Here is a 16,230-nt window from a genome sequence, read left to right as displayed (position 1 = left end):
GTCGGTAGACGGCATGCTGTGACGTAGTTGAAGTCACTTTTGACGTAGCCATCGCCATGCTGTCAGCCCAAAACCCGGAGGAAATGGTGCTTGACCACGTCTGGTGAGGTTTAGTAAGTATGAATTAGAATCTCCGTCGTTTAACAAGGTCACAGTCATTGAAAACTGTTTCCACAATGCAAACACCATACTTGAGCCAATGTTTTGGGTGTCTAACCAACATGGCGTAGACCATGAGCTGAAAAAAAAAATGGTTTGTCTGGAAAGTCGGTTTACGGACGATAGTTTAACGTGACAACGTCATTACAAAACATTGATGACATGATTGCATACTTTTATGAATAAAATTGAATCATTTTTATTGAATTATCACTATTTTGTATGGATACAAAGGAGTGAAATCAAATCTACAATTTAATTGATAAATTTACTTTTATTTGCACTCATTAATTCAAATATGTTTATTACTTTAACGAAGAGATTATTTTAATTATAACTTTTACACATGTTTTCTATTTAACTTCTTCCAATCTGTGTTATTCTGTTAAGGATAGGACGATGATAGGAAAAGTAGGAAACGAATGGGAGTGTTTCAAGGATGATGTGAAGGAAAATGGCTTACCCAACACCAAGATGCAGTCAAAAATAATATATTTGCGCCACGGATTCTGCAGCAATGCTAGGAGGAACGGGTTAGCAAAGAGCAATGAAAATGTTACATTGAAACGTATGAAAACAGAATCACGCCACGGACTCGGTCGCAACGCTAGGAGGTTCAGGTTAGCAAAGAGCAATATAAAATGAGCGTAACGGGACACAGCAAAACGGGACAATGTGCGTAACGGGACACTTTTTCGTGCGTGCAGCCGGCGTTCATCGATTTATTAGACGTTGTCACGTCAAAAAGTTTCATCCGGATACCATGTAGCTAATCATGCAGACGTGGCCAACCACTGTGTGTAACGCCCAGAGCGTTACGGGAAGTGTAACGATTGGGGATAGTGGTGTAACTGCGTGGCTATTTGGCTCCACGTTTGTTCCACCTGCACTTCTATGGCGAAACCGAGCAATCGGGTGTTGCAAGGCCTTGTGTCTGCAGATATGTACGTCAATTGCTCACCACACACACATTATTCTGAACTCTCTTAACACTACTGGAAACTGAGTCTTCAGTTTTATATAAATTTTTCAAACGCACAAACTTTAGCTAAACGTCACTGTTCTAGCATTATCAGTAAAGCTCCTCAAATCGCTAATTTTATGTATCATATTGTAGAAATCATATTATTTGCCAAAAACACAGATGCCAGCAGCTACAGCGGTGCCTGAAGCGCCGTTGTGAGCTGACGACCTACAACCAATTTGCGAAGTTTTACTTCTAACGCGTGTGGTGGTTACGCACCATTAGTTTTTTTTTTTGACGTGAAAATGTCTATTCGCTCGTTACAGTGATAGTCGGTCGAAATTTCTTGTATGACAAAATATCGTCAGATCTGAATCGCTTATAACCATAAGACTAATAACGCATCAATAATAGTTGAGCCCACAACGCATAGATCGTGTCTGTACGTCTTTGTCGCGCAGTATTTGTTCTTCATATGACACTGTACCAGTGTAGGCACATGTGCATGATTGATAATTAATGACATATTAATGCGAAACACTTGATATGATTTTATCCCGACGTTTTCAAGAAAAATCTACGGCGTGGGCCCGAACAAAGCCTTTTTCTGGTGTTTTTTTTAATAAATATACATTTTTTAGCATTTTAAGATATTTATGAAGAAATAATTGAAAAATTGCACTATAGAAGTAAACTTTATGACATTAACTACTTATTGGCTTCTGTTTTCAGGCCACTGGTGATGTGCCCAACGTTTCGGCCTGCCATGTTGCAGCCATATTTAGGGGAGATTAACTACTGAAGGCCTGTTGTTCCAGCACAATATTTATATAGGGCCTTTCACAGCCGATCTGTGATTAGCTGAGAGCCGAGCTGTGATTAGCTGCGAATAGCCCTGTGTAAATACTAAGCCAGAACGCCAAGCGTTTTGTTAAGATGTCTGCAACAAGGCAAGCCGAAACGTCAGGCACATCAACCCCCAAAGTTAAGAAGTAGTTGAAACCGAATGTTGTAACAGGAACAATATGGGAAACTGGTAAAGATATAAGTACGCGAGACAAGTGATGTCAGCAAACCTGGCGGCGTGGAGTGTGCCTACTTTTTTAAGTGCGTGAAACTAGTTACAGTAGTGGCATCTAGCGGCTGGAGTGTAAAGTAGCTTGAAATTAATGCAGTAAAGTGTCTAGATCTTCGCCAATGCTAATTGGCCAGTTTCCCATATTGTCGATTTGCGATATTTGTTGAAACTGTGGCCAATAAAGCTTACGATCAAGAGGCTTACGTTTGGATAATTTGGCAGTTTCCACTCTATCTACGTGCCACGAGGCTAAAGGATTCTGAACTACATTTCAAACAGAGATTAAAAAAAAATATTCAATTTAAGGCCACTCAGTTTTGGTTAAAAACTTTAGTTATACGACAAAAAAAATGGCTTTTTAAAAACTGATATGTATGGGCACCTATTTTTCACGAAAATATTTCGAGACTATCCGTGTGTTGAGACACTATCGCATCGTTTGTGTTTCGTGATTGGTTGATTTTCTGTCCGGTGCATTTCTACTGCCAGCACACGAATTGTAGAAATGGCGTGCCGAGACAAACTCGTCCCTATTGGCCCGACCACAGGTGGCGAAGTCTTTTCTCGCAGACGGCCGCCAGTTACAACGAATAAAACTGTTGGAGAGTGCATAATTTACTGCAGTCTAACAAGCTCTCAGTTTGTTTCGTGAAAAATGCCTGCCCCTACTGATTTGTTAGTATGTAACTAGATCTAAAATTGATTTTAGCAGCAGAGTAATTGCAGTGAATTCTGTCACTCTCTTTCATTAAAAAAAATAATAATATGGGGATTGTCTGTAAAGTCGGTTTACAGACGCTAATTTTACGTGATAACGTCATAAGAAAACATTGATGAAAAATAGCATGCTTTTTAATTTTAAAATATTATTTAAAGTTTTCGCAAATTTAATTTAAATAATTTGTTTAAATATAATCACGAACAATTAGATATAGAAATAAACGGAAATCAAATCAATGTCAATAAATTGTTAATTTGAAATGACGAAATTGGACAAATAAATCAATTTTTTTAAATTACTGCTTTTTAAAAGCTCGCCTTAAACTTTTTTATATTATAGAAGATATTCTCGCACGGTGGTTGCACGGTTCTTGCACGCTCGGCTCAGGCGGAACGTGACAATGAGTCATGCTTTTTCGTGCGTGCAGCCGGAGTTCATCAATTTGTAAGACGTTATCACGTCAAAAAACTGCTCGCTGTTCTACTGCATGCCTGTGCTGCAGTGGGGTAACTTGCGCACAAAAACGGCGAGACATTTGGCTTGCATTGTAATTTCAAGGCTTCCTCATCTCGAAAATACGCGACAAATGAAAGCCGAACGACGAGTGTCTTTTTTTTTTTGGACTACGGCTGCTCGGAATAATAAAAAAAGAAAGGAATGAAATAAACGGTCGCGGTCTTTCAAATAGTCATGAGTTCAACTCGCTGGCGAGGAGGGCCCAAGTGTGTTCAGGCGGTCGGGACTTAATTATTTTACTCCCATCGCCAGTCGCGTTTTCGTTTTATTGTCACTCGCAGAGTTTCCGCGGACGTAGCGAGTCGTCGGGACTTATGTGTGTGTATGTATATATATATATATTTTTTGTTTCGCTGCGAAACGAGAGTCGGTTGGCAGGAGCGCGCGTGGGTACGGCCCCCCTTCCCCCCTCCCCCAACTCAAACAACTATCGCCATCTTCTTCTCGCCGGGACAACCGCGCGCCCCTGGCGGCGTAATTAGCAAACTGACACTGACCAAACATTCCGCCCTCCCCTCCCCCCCCCCCTCTCCTCCTCACCCCGCCTCCTGTACCCGGGTGTAATTTGCCGGGCCGCTGGAGTTGTTATTGCAGTTGTGTTTGGTGCTGTTACCTGTAGCTCCACGCTTCCCCTTCCCGTCCTCTTCTCCAGTCCCCAGTCGTCATCTCCGACATAGCAGTCGTCGGCGATCTGAGGGCTGACGTTAGACAGGGGATACGAAACGTTTTGTCCGAAGTTAGTCCCTCTGCTAACATGATCCTCGAAATAAACCACAACACTGTGTGTGTGTGTGTGTGTGTATATATATATATATATATATATATATGCGTAAATTTGTGAATTTTGTTGAAAACATCTGCATTTATGCTTTGTGCTCTCCCAATACCTTCAAAAATTTAAGTAATTTGTAAACCGTTCCATGAATAATTTTCCATTATTACCTGCGTACCTACATTAATAAGCACATCCAAATTAAGTCAAATTAATGAATATTCGATTATCTTTTTAATGGTTAAAAAAACCTATGTTTGAATGAAACATCAATTAAAATTCAAAATTATGCACCAATTTTCGTAAGAACCACTCTGTATTATCTCAAAAAAACACATATAAAAACTGCTCGAATTAATTACACATGACCAGAGGTACTGAAATTTCGTGGATTCATTTGATCTCAGGCTAGAATGAAGACCTGCATACTCTTAAACCGTGTTCATGATTGAACTGCAATTATTTGGTCACGCCCTCTTTACGACCGTGAGCCAACTATGCCTAGCTAGAAGAGAAGTAAGCGAATTTAAAGTGTCAACTTTAAAGAAAAAAATTGTTATCGCTAAGAAATCAGCCAATTTAAAAGCAAACGTCGGTAGAATAAACATAAAACATTTTAATTTTAGCCTGACGTTAAACGTTTTCTTGTGTCAGATGTTTATAAACTGGCGCACGTGTATACTATATACTTTCACGGAGTGTTGGTAGCTCCTGGCGAGTCATTCTGCATCTAAAAAGGCTAACGAAATTTTTTCATAAAACAAGGAAAATTTGTCTGGCCACTCTACTACTTCTCATTTATTTCTATATTCCTAAATTGAGAAACAGAATCTACAAGATGTATACGAAATATTCAGGCAACATATATTGATAAAAGCTCTCGTGGTGGCTTGCTAGCCTTGGTTATTACTAGATGAATAGAACGTTCCATTTCGCATTATAGCCTAATTGGGCACCATGCCAGAATTAACGGTCATTTTCATAGCTGAGCGGGAGTCTCTTATTTATTAGCTGTCAGGTTCGCTGGGAACCGTTTTACTGTTCGGCTCACTACACCGAACTAGGCCACAAGTTTTTTCAGGGCGTGCCAGATTCTTTTTTTTATTATCAAACTATGCTGGACACACGCTCATACAACTCTCTGAAAACTTGTTTGTTGCGTAACCATAACTTGGATTTACAGGATCTGTTTAGCTACAAGACATTCTTTTTCAAGCGGGATTAGTTAGAGTTTTATATGGTATGGCATTCGTGTATCTCTGATAGAGACCGGAAAATACACATTTTCAATGATCACCATGATAGACTTCACAGATCTCTCTACACTCGGGCAAATGTCACCTGTTTATTGTATGCCGACTGGTGAGACGTCTCATTTTGTTAGCCTGTGATTAGGTTCTTACCTATTTATTTGAAGGTTTCTCATTTACCAAGAGAATTCCCTATAAATTGTGCGCCAATAGCGGAAGCAACTAATAGGTAGGGCCATGAAAATTTCGCGAAAAGATCCCGAGAGGACCTGGAAGTTAAAACACTGTAGCATCGTCTGTGTTTCGTGATTGGGTGAGTTACTTTGAGGTGCATGTCGATTGTTACAACAACCAATCACACTAATTTATTTAGTGTGGAAGCAAACTCGTCCTTAGTGGCTCGTGCAAACAAGGCAACGACGTCTCTCGTAGACGGCCGCCAATCAAAAGAAAGAAACCGCTGGCGTGTGTATACCTTGTTGCAGTTTAGTAGGCGTTCAAATTTTTTCGCGAAAATTTCCTGCCCTTACTAATAGGTCTAAATGTTGGAATTTTACCCTATCGCGAAATGAATCCGCAAATTTTTTTGGTCTCTTCTGATGAAATAATTTGTAGTAATTGGAAAAATTCGCGGGTTCAATGACCTCCAGGCTGGACTCCACGATCCTCTACATACGCGAGCAAATATCGCCTGTTGATTGGATGCTAATTTGTGATTCATGTCACTTGAGTAACTTTTAATTTGTTGCGTCTATTGCTGAGGGTCTCTAATTTGCCTATAGTCCTCCAGTTCATTAGTGAATCAATAGCAAATGCAGGAAAAAGGTATAATTATTTGAATTTTAACATATATTGAACTGAATATGCGAATTTTTCCGGTCTCTAATCTTTTTGTAGGGGCAAGAAACTGGGTTGTCGGTAGTTGGATTTTTCTTTGGTTGAGGGTTTCTCACTGGCCCAGAGCCCTCCAGATAAATAGTGAGCAAATAGCGAAAGCAGCTCAGCGGTATGTATATTTGAATTTTATCCTATCGCCAAACGAATCCGTGAATTTTTCCTGTCTCTAGTCATACGTTGACAAACGAATCACAGCTGTTTATTTTGGAAGTAAACGCGTTCTGAATGGCCTTTTCAAGAAAGGCAAAAACCTCTTTTCGCAGAGTGCCGCCAATTACTACAAGGAAGAAACATCTGGAGAAGCACAATTAGTGGTAATATTTAGAAAAAAAAATTCGTGGCTTCAGTGACCTTCAGGTCACATACTTGGGCAAACGTGACCTGTCCATTGGCTGCTATCTTGTGTGGCATCTCTACTGGGTAACATTTGATTTGATACTTCTTCGATTGAGGTTCTCTAATTGTCCCAGAGTCCTCCAATTAACAATGAACCGATAGGAGAAGCAGAACTTAGGTGTAGTTATTTGAATTTTGGGAAATCACGATATGCATCCGCGAATTTTTTCCGGTGTCCTAGTAATAAGTTTAAATTCACCCATTCGATGGGTACGGACTTGTGAGACGTCTTAACTTGGTAATATGTAGTTCGATACGTATTCGATTGAGGGCCTCTAACTGGCCAGAATTTCTCCAGTTGAGCAGCAAACCAGTAACAGAAGCAACACAAGAGGGGTATATTATTATTTGAATTTTACCCTTTTACGAAATGAATCCGAGATTTTTTTTTCCGGTATCTACTTATAAATGTAAAAACTCATGAACTGCCACTCGGTGCCAAGTATCGAGGCTCGAACCTCGTCCTGCAAGGCGACCAACAGTTTTGCCTGGATGGCGCTTTCTCTTCAGCGGCGCGGTAGACTTCCAATTTGTTAATTTGCTTCCCCGTCGTGGCGCGGGGGAATTACGCTGCTGACTCCAGGCGTGTTTACGAGGATGCCTGCTCAGGGCTGATTGGAGTACTAGTAGCTCCTTCCCCCACCCCCGTTTCCTTTTTCCCAACGCCAACATTGTCCAACCAACCTACCACCCACAAGAGACCTGTTGCAAGGTGTATGTCTCGTTCCGGGTCATTATTTTATTTTTACGTTTAACACGCTTAAAATTGTCGACTTTTTTGAGTGGCCGAACTTCAAAATTATATATATATATAGTTCATACTTGTTCATAATTAACTGGCAAAGTTGAATTTTTAACATGTTTGTGCAGTATGGATAAGGAGAACCAAACTAACTAAATAATTGAATTTTTTGTTTTTGTTGTAAAGGCAATGTTGGTGGCTACTACGTGGTACAGGTTTTCATTCTTAAAAAAAAATAATAATATTTAATTTTATTTAGCCATACAAAATCATAATTATTCTGATGATTTTAAAACGTCAGGTAAAATAAAGTAATTTTTTTCCTAACAGAAATTAAACGAGTTAAATTGACTTGAAACCTAAAAGTTCCAGTTTTATATTCTATTTCAATCTCCTTATCAACACTGCACAAAACAAGTTAACAATGCAACTTTTTCAGATAATAATGCAAAAAGTATGCGATATATATTTCATTTTGTGAAATCAACCACTCAAAACGTTGGCAAGTTTAACTGTGAGGAACGTAAATACAAAATAATGTCCTGGAACGAGAAAAACACCCTTGATGGTGCTTTTTAAAACAATTCCATGGACATAACATCGTCGCTGGTGTGTCAGGGAAACCTTAAGAACCGACAACAGAGTTAAATACATAAAACATACGGAGTACAAGCTATAATTGGTAGAAACTGGAAAATTTCATTGATTAATTTCACGCTAGGCCAAAATTCAAATATTTATACTTTAGTGCTGCTTCTGCTTTTGTCTAATTCATCTGGAGGACTCCGGGCCAATGAGAAACACCCAACGAAAGTCGTATCACATACTACGTAGAGACGTCTTACAAGACCGCATCCAATGAAATGGGTGAAATCTGCCCGAATATACGTAATTTCGTATAACTGTGGAATCCATCCTAGAGTTAAAAGAAACCGCGAATTCCGACAGTCCGTAATAGTCAGCTCATGTCAAATGCATAGCCTATACAGAGAATTCCATGGAAGGAATTTTCAGAAAAAAAAATCATAGCGCTGACGACGAGACATTTGAAACAAGAAAAGTAAAAAACAGAAGTAAAAACAGACAAAGAACAAATAACCTTGTAAAACAAACAGACGAACTCAACAATGATACTAAATACAGATAATCTGTACACCACAACGACAACACGAGCAACTATATGTGATAGTGATAGAGACTGGAAAAATTCTAGGATTCGTGTTGTGATATGCTGAAATTAAATTAATTCAAATAAATATACCTTTTTGCTGCATTTACTATTGGTTCGCTGTTAATCTGGAGGACTGTGAGCCACTGGTGATACGTCTCAACTTGCTAACCCGTGGTTCGGTAATTATTTAGTTAAGGGTTTCTAATTGGCCAGGAGTAGACCCTATAGGCCTAAACGTTAAGCTAGAAAAAGGATAGCAAAGAGATATACATTTTTTGAAGTTTTTCCTTTAGCAAAATGAGTCTGCAAAATTTTCCAGCCTTTAACTTTATAGCCAATGACTAGTGACCTGTAAAATTCGCGGATTCATTTCGCGATAGGATAGAGTCCAAATACTTTTGACATTATTTTGCTTCAGTGATTGGGCCACAGTTTATCTGAAGGACTCTGGGCCAATGAAAAATTTTTAACAGAAGAATTAGCGAATCAAGATCATTCCAGTCAACAGGTGTTAAGAGTCGGTAACCAATCAGCAGTTGTAATTTGCACGAGTGCATAGAGGATCATGGAGTATATCCTTTAGGGATTTGAAATCGCGAATTTTACAGGTCTCTACCAATGACAAACACTTGAACAACGTCTGACCATATCAAGTGAGATTAAAAATAATAATAATGAAAAGTGGAAGTAGCAGTTCATTGATAGGAACCGGAAACATTCGTGGATTCATTTAGAGATAGGATTAAATTCAAATATGTATACCTTTAAGCTGCTTCCGCTATTTCAGGTACATGTCGATTGTTACAACACCAATCACAGTATTTCAATGGGAAAGCAAACTCGTCCTGAGTGGCTCGGTCGAATAAGGCAACGACTTGTCTTGCAGACGGTCGCCAATCACAAGGAAGAAGCCACTGGTGCGGGTATACCGTGTCGCAGTATTAATAGGTGTTCAGTTTCTTTTCGCGAAAAAATTCCTGCCTCTAACTATAAGTCGTGTACATGTTTTCAGCTTATTTTGACGCGATGAACACGCAAGTCCAAGTTTTTCGGTCAAATTAAGACCCAATCTGTTTTTTTTGGTTTATATCTTGTAATGTTTAGTTAGAAGCTAGCTCTGTAAGATATCCTCCGCCAAATCGCTGTTACAACCCGGAGCAAGGGGCACTACTGACCTGGTAAGGATTCTTTTGGTTGCAAGCTAGGACGCGAACCTGCATACACAATTGCACAGTTTTCATGTCCGGGCCGAGCTAGGAGAGAAGTAAGCTAATCATTATGGTCATGTCTAGGGCCATGCATATTTCGCGAAAAGATTCAGAGACTAGTTATAAGTTAAAACACTGTAGCATCATCTGTGTTTCGTGATTGGGTGACTTTCTTACAGGTACATGACGTTTGTTACAACACCAATCACAGTAATCCATTGCGGGAGCAAACGCGTCTGAGTGGTTCCGTCAAACAAGGCGACGACTTCTCTCACAGACGGCCGCCAATCACAAGGAAGAGACCGCTGCTGCAGGTATACCTCGTTGCAGTCTAATAGGCGCTCAGATCTTTTCACAAAAAATGTCTTCTTATACTAATCAAGTAGTGCCAACTTACAAGAAAAAATGTAAAAAAAAGTTTTCTCGCTAAGAAATCAGCCGATGTTAAAGAAAAAGTTGGTGTGGCAGGAATAAAGATTTGAATGTTAGCCTGACGCTAAACGGACACCCGAAATCTCCTGCTTGCGAGCCCCGCCCACAGGAGCGCCACCGTCACAGCCGCGCGGCATGCGGGCGCGCGACCCCCGTGCAGACAGAGGGAACTAAACTGTGTGTGTGTGTGTGATAGCATGCGGGCTGGCTGCTCGGCACTCACGCCCACATTTTAGCGCGTCTCTCTCTCTCTCCCCCCCCCCCCCCTACCCACGGTCCCTCATTCATCCCAACCCTGCCCACATGCAGACGGCGTGCCTTTTCAACGAAAAGTTTTCGGAAGGCCTTTTTGGGAACACAGAACCCTTACCTAATCATTCGAAGACGAAATGGAGTGGCGGCCTCTTTTAAATTGGCACGAACTAGTTTTCTTACTTCCCTCCTAGATGGGCATCGTTGGCTCTCGATCGTAGAGGGGCGTGTCCAAGTAACTGTGGTCCAATCATGAACGCAGTGAGATAGTGTCCAGGATTTTACTCTAACTTGCGACCAAACGAATCCGCGAATTTTCCGTAGCTATAACTATAAAATAGTAATTAAAATACATAATTTTTTTTTAGTTCCATGGAGGTCTCGGAGAATTTTGTATTGACCCTATTTATTCGTAATTTTAGGGAAACATTTTTTTAACAGCGCACTGACCAAGGATTGTAACGTTCAGGGACATCTCAACGTTTATCTGTCAGGTGTAACGCAAAAGAAAAAAAAGAGTTTTATGTATGAAGAAAGATATTCTATAAATTATTACTTAGTATATACCATTGAAAAGACTGTCGGTGCATATATGAACTGCCTGTCGCTCAAGCGATTTCAGGTCTACTGCCGCTGCTCCCTGATGCGTGTTTGGGCTCTACTTTTGGATCATTCCGAATCCTTCCGCCCTAGATGCTCGCGATTCTACACCCTTGCAGCCTAGCGCTAGGAGCAAGGTTACCACAACACAGTCGGGGGATGATGAACTTATGATCAGTAGCGAATGCTACTGGGGAGGGGGCGAATAGGTATAGACTGGAAACATTCGTGTTTTCAGTGACCTCTAGGATAGACTCCACAGTCCTCTGTATACTTGGAAAAATGCCACTTGTTCATTGGCTGCCGACTGGTGAGAAGTCTCAACTAGATAGCTTGTGATTAGATACTTCTTTGGGTGGAAGTTCCTTACTGTCCAAGAATCGTCCCGATAAAATTTGTTCAATTTCTGGAAGCAGACATAGGTATACGTGTTTTAATTCTATCCTATCACGAAATGAATCCGCGAGTATTTTCAATCCCTAGTGATAGGGAGATCTACCCCCCGAATGTTGGGAAAAAAATCTCCAAATGTCAGTAAAGGCAGCGTGGGCTTACCATGGAGTCTATCCTAGAGGTAACTGAGCCCGCGATATTTTCCAGTCCTTACTAATGAAAGCGCAGTCGTTGAAATATATATTCGACCGACCGTTACGATTCAAGAAAAACGAAGAAAAAAAAAACCTAGCTCTGTGAAAGCCCGTCAACGATAGTCCGAACCTGTGGGTGGCCCGTGTCCTTATCCTAATGAGAATGACGTCACATTGTCGCACGGGAAACTTCCCTGTCTACAGTTGCGATGTCCGATGTCAGAATCTACCGATTTATAAATAACGCAGCTAAGTTTTGAATGTGCATTTAGCTTGTGGAAGTTGCGGTAGTCCAATAAAGTTTATTTTTCTTGTAAAGCAAAACGTAAATATAAAAAAAATGAATTTCTGAACACACTGCTAAAAAATGAATTCGTGTGTTTGGCCTTTGGAAAGCGCCAATCACAAACGAACAGCACTGATCAAATTTTTGTCCCAACAAAATGTCCGTTATTTTTTGTTTACCTATTATGAAACAGCAAATATCACGAGTGTTCTTCTTTGCTGCAATCAAAGTTTACGGTTTGGGAAAAAATGTTCAAGTTCGAATCAGGTCTTACTAATTTTCAAGTTTAGTGCTTACTTTGGCCTACTTGACGAAATTAAACTAATTAAAATAATATCCTTTGGCTTTATTTTAAATAATTTAAATTTAAAATAGCGAAAATTGTGGTTGCATATCAGTTTTCCTAAAATAAAACTTCGGATGAACGAGTTGGCTAAATCTTTTTCTTCTTTCTAAATTGAAAACCATGAGATTACTCGTTGCATTTGACTCTTTTTAGTTACTGAAGTCTCACTGAGATAATATATTTTTTATTTATGTATTTCTAGCTGTGAATGTTTTTTTTTTTTTTTTTTTTTTTTTTTTTACATTTTCCGCAACTCAGATATTTCAAGTGGACCAATCGGTGATCAGTGTCCGTTGGACAAACATTTTGGGACGTTGCAGTTTGCGGAAGGGCCTTAGACTGGCCGAGGTTGCGCGGGCACACCAGCCCCGCATGACTACACGAGCAAGAAGCTGCAATTAGCGCGCGATGCCATCTCGAGACTCTGCACTTGGCCACATGTGTGCGTGTGTGTGTTTGTGTCCTTGGAGCTCCGCCGAGGCCATCCTCCCCGGCTGCGCACGGACTCATTCGGCGCCGGGAGCCTCCCGTACTCGGCTGTCCGACCCCGAACAAGGAGCGGTCGGGAGAGGCTAATTTTGGTCGTCCAGGAAGCTGGGTAAACACTTTTTCCTCCCTCGCGGCCGTGAAAGGAACTACTGTGAGCACCTTCTGATCCTTCCTATCTCGTAGCAGGCCTTCCTCATTTCCATGGTCAATGCTGGCTTTGTCCTTCCTGACGAGATCTGAAACTAATCAAAATAATATTCTTTGGCTTTATTTTAAATTGTTTGAATGTATTGTTTCTGAAACAAATTTGCAGAACTAGTGGCCATCTGTCAGCTGAGTTGTGTTTATATATATATATATATATATATATATATATATATATATATATAAAATTCTCGTGTCACAGTTTTCGTTGCCATACTCCTCCGAAACGGCTTGACCGATTTTGATGAAATTTTTTGTGCTTATCCGGTATCTATGAGAATCGGCCAACATCTATTTTTCATCCCCCTAAATGTTAGGGGTAGTCCACCCCTAAATTTTTTTTAATTTCCAGTTTTTGGTAGGAAATCACCATGGCAACGGCTGTTGCTTTGTTGATGCTTCATTCGTCTCTATGGCAACGGCTATTTCATTGTTAGTGCAGTCCTCATCACCGTTGAAATTTTGCAAGTACTTTAAATATCAAAAATTGCCCTTTTTTTTCAAGTATATATATTTTACAGACTTGAAACTTCACAGTAATGTTCCTTATGTTACGCAGGATGACATTTTCAGAAAATTAGATCCCATTGGATGTTAAAACCAGGCAACAGTGGGTACTTTGTCTGCATGAGAACAGGATTTTGCATGTTCATGCCTTCTGCGTCTCCATGGCAACGGGCATCGCGCGGAAGTGGCGTACCCTCAAGGAGGGGCATGTATAATGAGCGGCGCAAGAGTGATCTGCATGTAGACTGCCGTAGCGAAGTACGGGTACATCAGTTGTACGTTGCGTGCACGAGTCGGGAAACCATCGGTACATTATACAGCATTGTAATAAATTTTCACTGAATTTTTTTTATTTACCATTACTGTAAATGGGAGATGTGGCTTTATTTTTTTCCATTAGTATAGCCGTGCGAAGCCGGGTCGGGCAGCTAGTATATATATATATATATATATATAAAATTTAAAACAATTCCAACGAGTAATTTCACGGACCCCTTATAACTACTGAAGTCTCTCTGAGATAATATATTTTATAATTATGTATTTCTAGCTGTAAAGGTATTTTTTACAGTCTCTCATTACACTGTGCAACATGATTTTCTATGATTCACTGATCTTAGGTGTTCCTAAAGTTTTTTTTGTGCTGATTCCAGACCTGCAATCCGTTTTTTCCTATCACGTACGGTTTTTTTTTGCAAATTGAGGAAACTCATTTTTTATTTAAACGTAAATTTTACAAAAGGAATTTTCATTGCGAAGGGGAAATTTTATTTTGGTAAGAGGGAATAGTTGGAAGCACTTGTTACACCCAGCTGGATTTAGGAGGGAAACAGTAATTCATTGTTTAAATGCTGTAGTGTGAGGTTTTATTTGAGAAATGAGTTCCCGTAATTTTTTTAATAACCCAAACGTATTCTGTTATATTTTTGGTAGTTACGTAACTTCTAAACAAAGACAAGACATAGTAGTTTCGTGATAAATGTCTATTATGCTTACTTCGCCATAAAACTTGATCAAGACAAAAACTGGGCACCGCACAAGGTATGTCGTACATGTGTCGAGGGACTGAGGCTGTGGAAAAATGGTGCAAAAAAAATAATGCCCTTTGCAATTCCATTAGTTTGGAGAGAGCCACAGAATAATATTGACCACTGTTATTTCTGTATGGTTAACGTTGAAGGTCATAACGCAAAAACTTAGAAGGACATACAATATCCGATTATTCCTTCGGCCACATGATCAGTTATACATTGTGAATCTCTTCCTATCCCAGTTCCACCTCCCGTTCTTGATGTGCTACACGAGAACATTTCAGAAAATGAATGTGTTAATGCTGATAATCACAAGTCCCAAGAAAATTCTGCGCCAAAATTATTCACTCAAAATGAACTTAACGATAACTCGTGACTTAAATCTGACAAAGGATGCTGCATAATTGCTTGGAATCAAGATTGAAAGCAAAAAAATGTCCTACTACCTGGAGTTTCGTTCTTTTGGTATAGGACTCGAGAGAAGGAATTAATAAAATTCTTTAAAGAAGAAGACTCTCTGGTTTATTGTTGTGATATTGAGAGTTTAATGTATTTCTTTAACGTTAATTACAATTCAAGTGAGTGAAGGTTATTTATAGACTCGTCCAAAAGTAGTCTCAAAGGTGTAATTTTAAATAATTGAAATTTCTTTGGTTCTTTACCCATTGCGCATTCAGCGCATCTCAAGGAAACATATGAAAATCTCAAAGTTATGCTAAAATATGTGAAATATGAAAAATATACTTGGACAATTTGCGGCGATTTCAAGTTTTTGGTATGCTATTTGGTCTACAATATGGCTACAAAAATACTGTGTTTTATTTGTAAATGGGACAGCAGAACCAAAGAAAACACTGGAAGCAGACAGACTGGCCCAAAAGAAAAACCCTACAACCCGGTTCACAGAACATAATTAATGCGGATTAATGAAGCAGTTCACTAAAGCATTCCAAAAGAAGGTAATTGCTTCCAGTATTTGGTAAAAAAAAAAAATTCCGAAAATAGCTTATGCAAAACTGAAAGAAGGGGTCTGTGTGGGACCGCAGATCAGAAAATTAATGAAAAACCGTATGCTTGAAAATAATATGAATCCTGTAGAAAGAAAGGCCTGGGGTTCTTTTCAAGAAGTGGTGACCAATGTTTTAGATAACAAAAAACATCCAGAGTACAAAAGAATGGCTAAAGAAATGTTGTAGGATTTCATGAAATTAATATGTAACATGATTGTTAAACGTCACTTCTTACATTCACACATTGATTTTTTTTCCTGCGAATCTCGGCGATGTCAGTGAAGAACAAGGGGAACGTTTTCACCAGGACATAAAGGACATGGAAAAGAGATACCAAGGAAGGTGGTATGTAAAGATGGTGGTGGACTACTGCTTCATGCTTAAAAGAGATGGCACTGCTGAAGGAAGACAATCGAAGAATATAAGTTTCAACTCACGTCAGACAGATCTTGAAGTGAAATCAACGAAGATTGTCAGATACCGTTGTGTTGTTCGTAACAGTCATATAATTTAAAGTTAGTATAATATATTATACTATTTTCCTTTGTAATGAAAGTGCATTGCAATTTCATACTGGGTTATAAAATACATGAATTTTAAACGAAACTCAAA

Source organism: Bacillus rossius, chromosome 5 (genome assembly GCF_032445375.1).
Source record: "Bacillus rossius redtenbacheri isolate Brsri chromosome 5, Brsri_v3, whole genome shotgun sequence".
Classification (NCBI taxonomy): Eukaryota; Metazoa; Arthropoda; class Insecta; order Phasmatodea; family Bacillidae; genus Bacillus; species Bacillus rossius.
The sequence above is the reverse complement of the archived record's forward strand: the minus strand, read 5'-3'. Positions refer to the sequence as shown.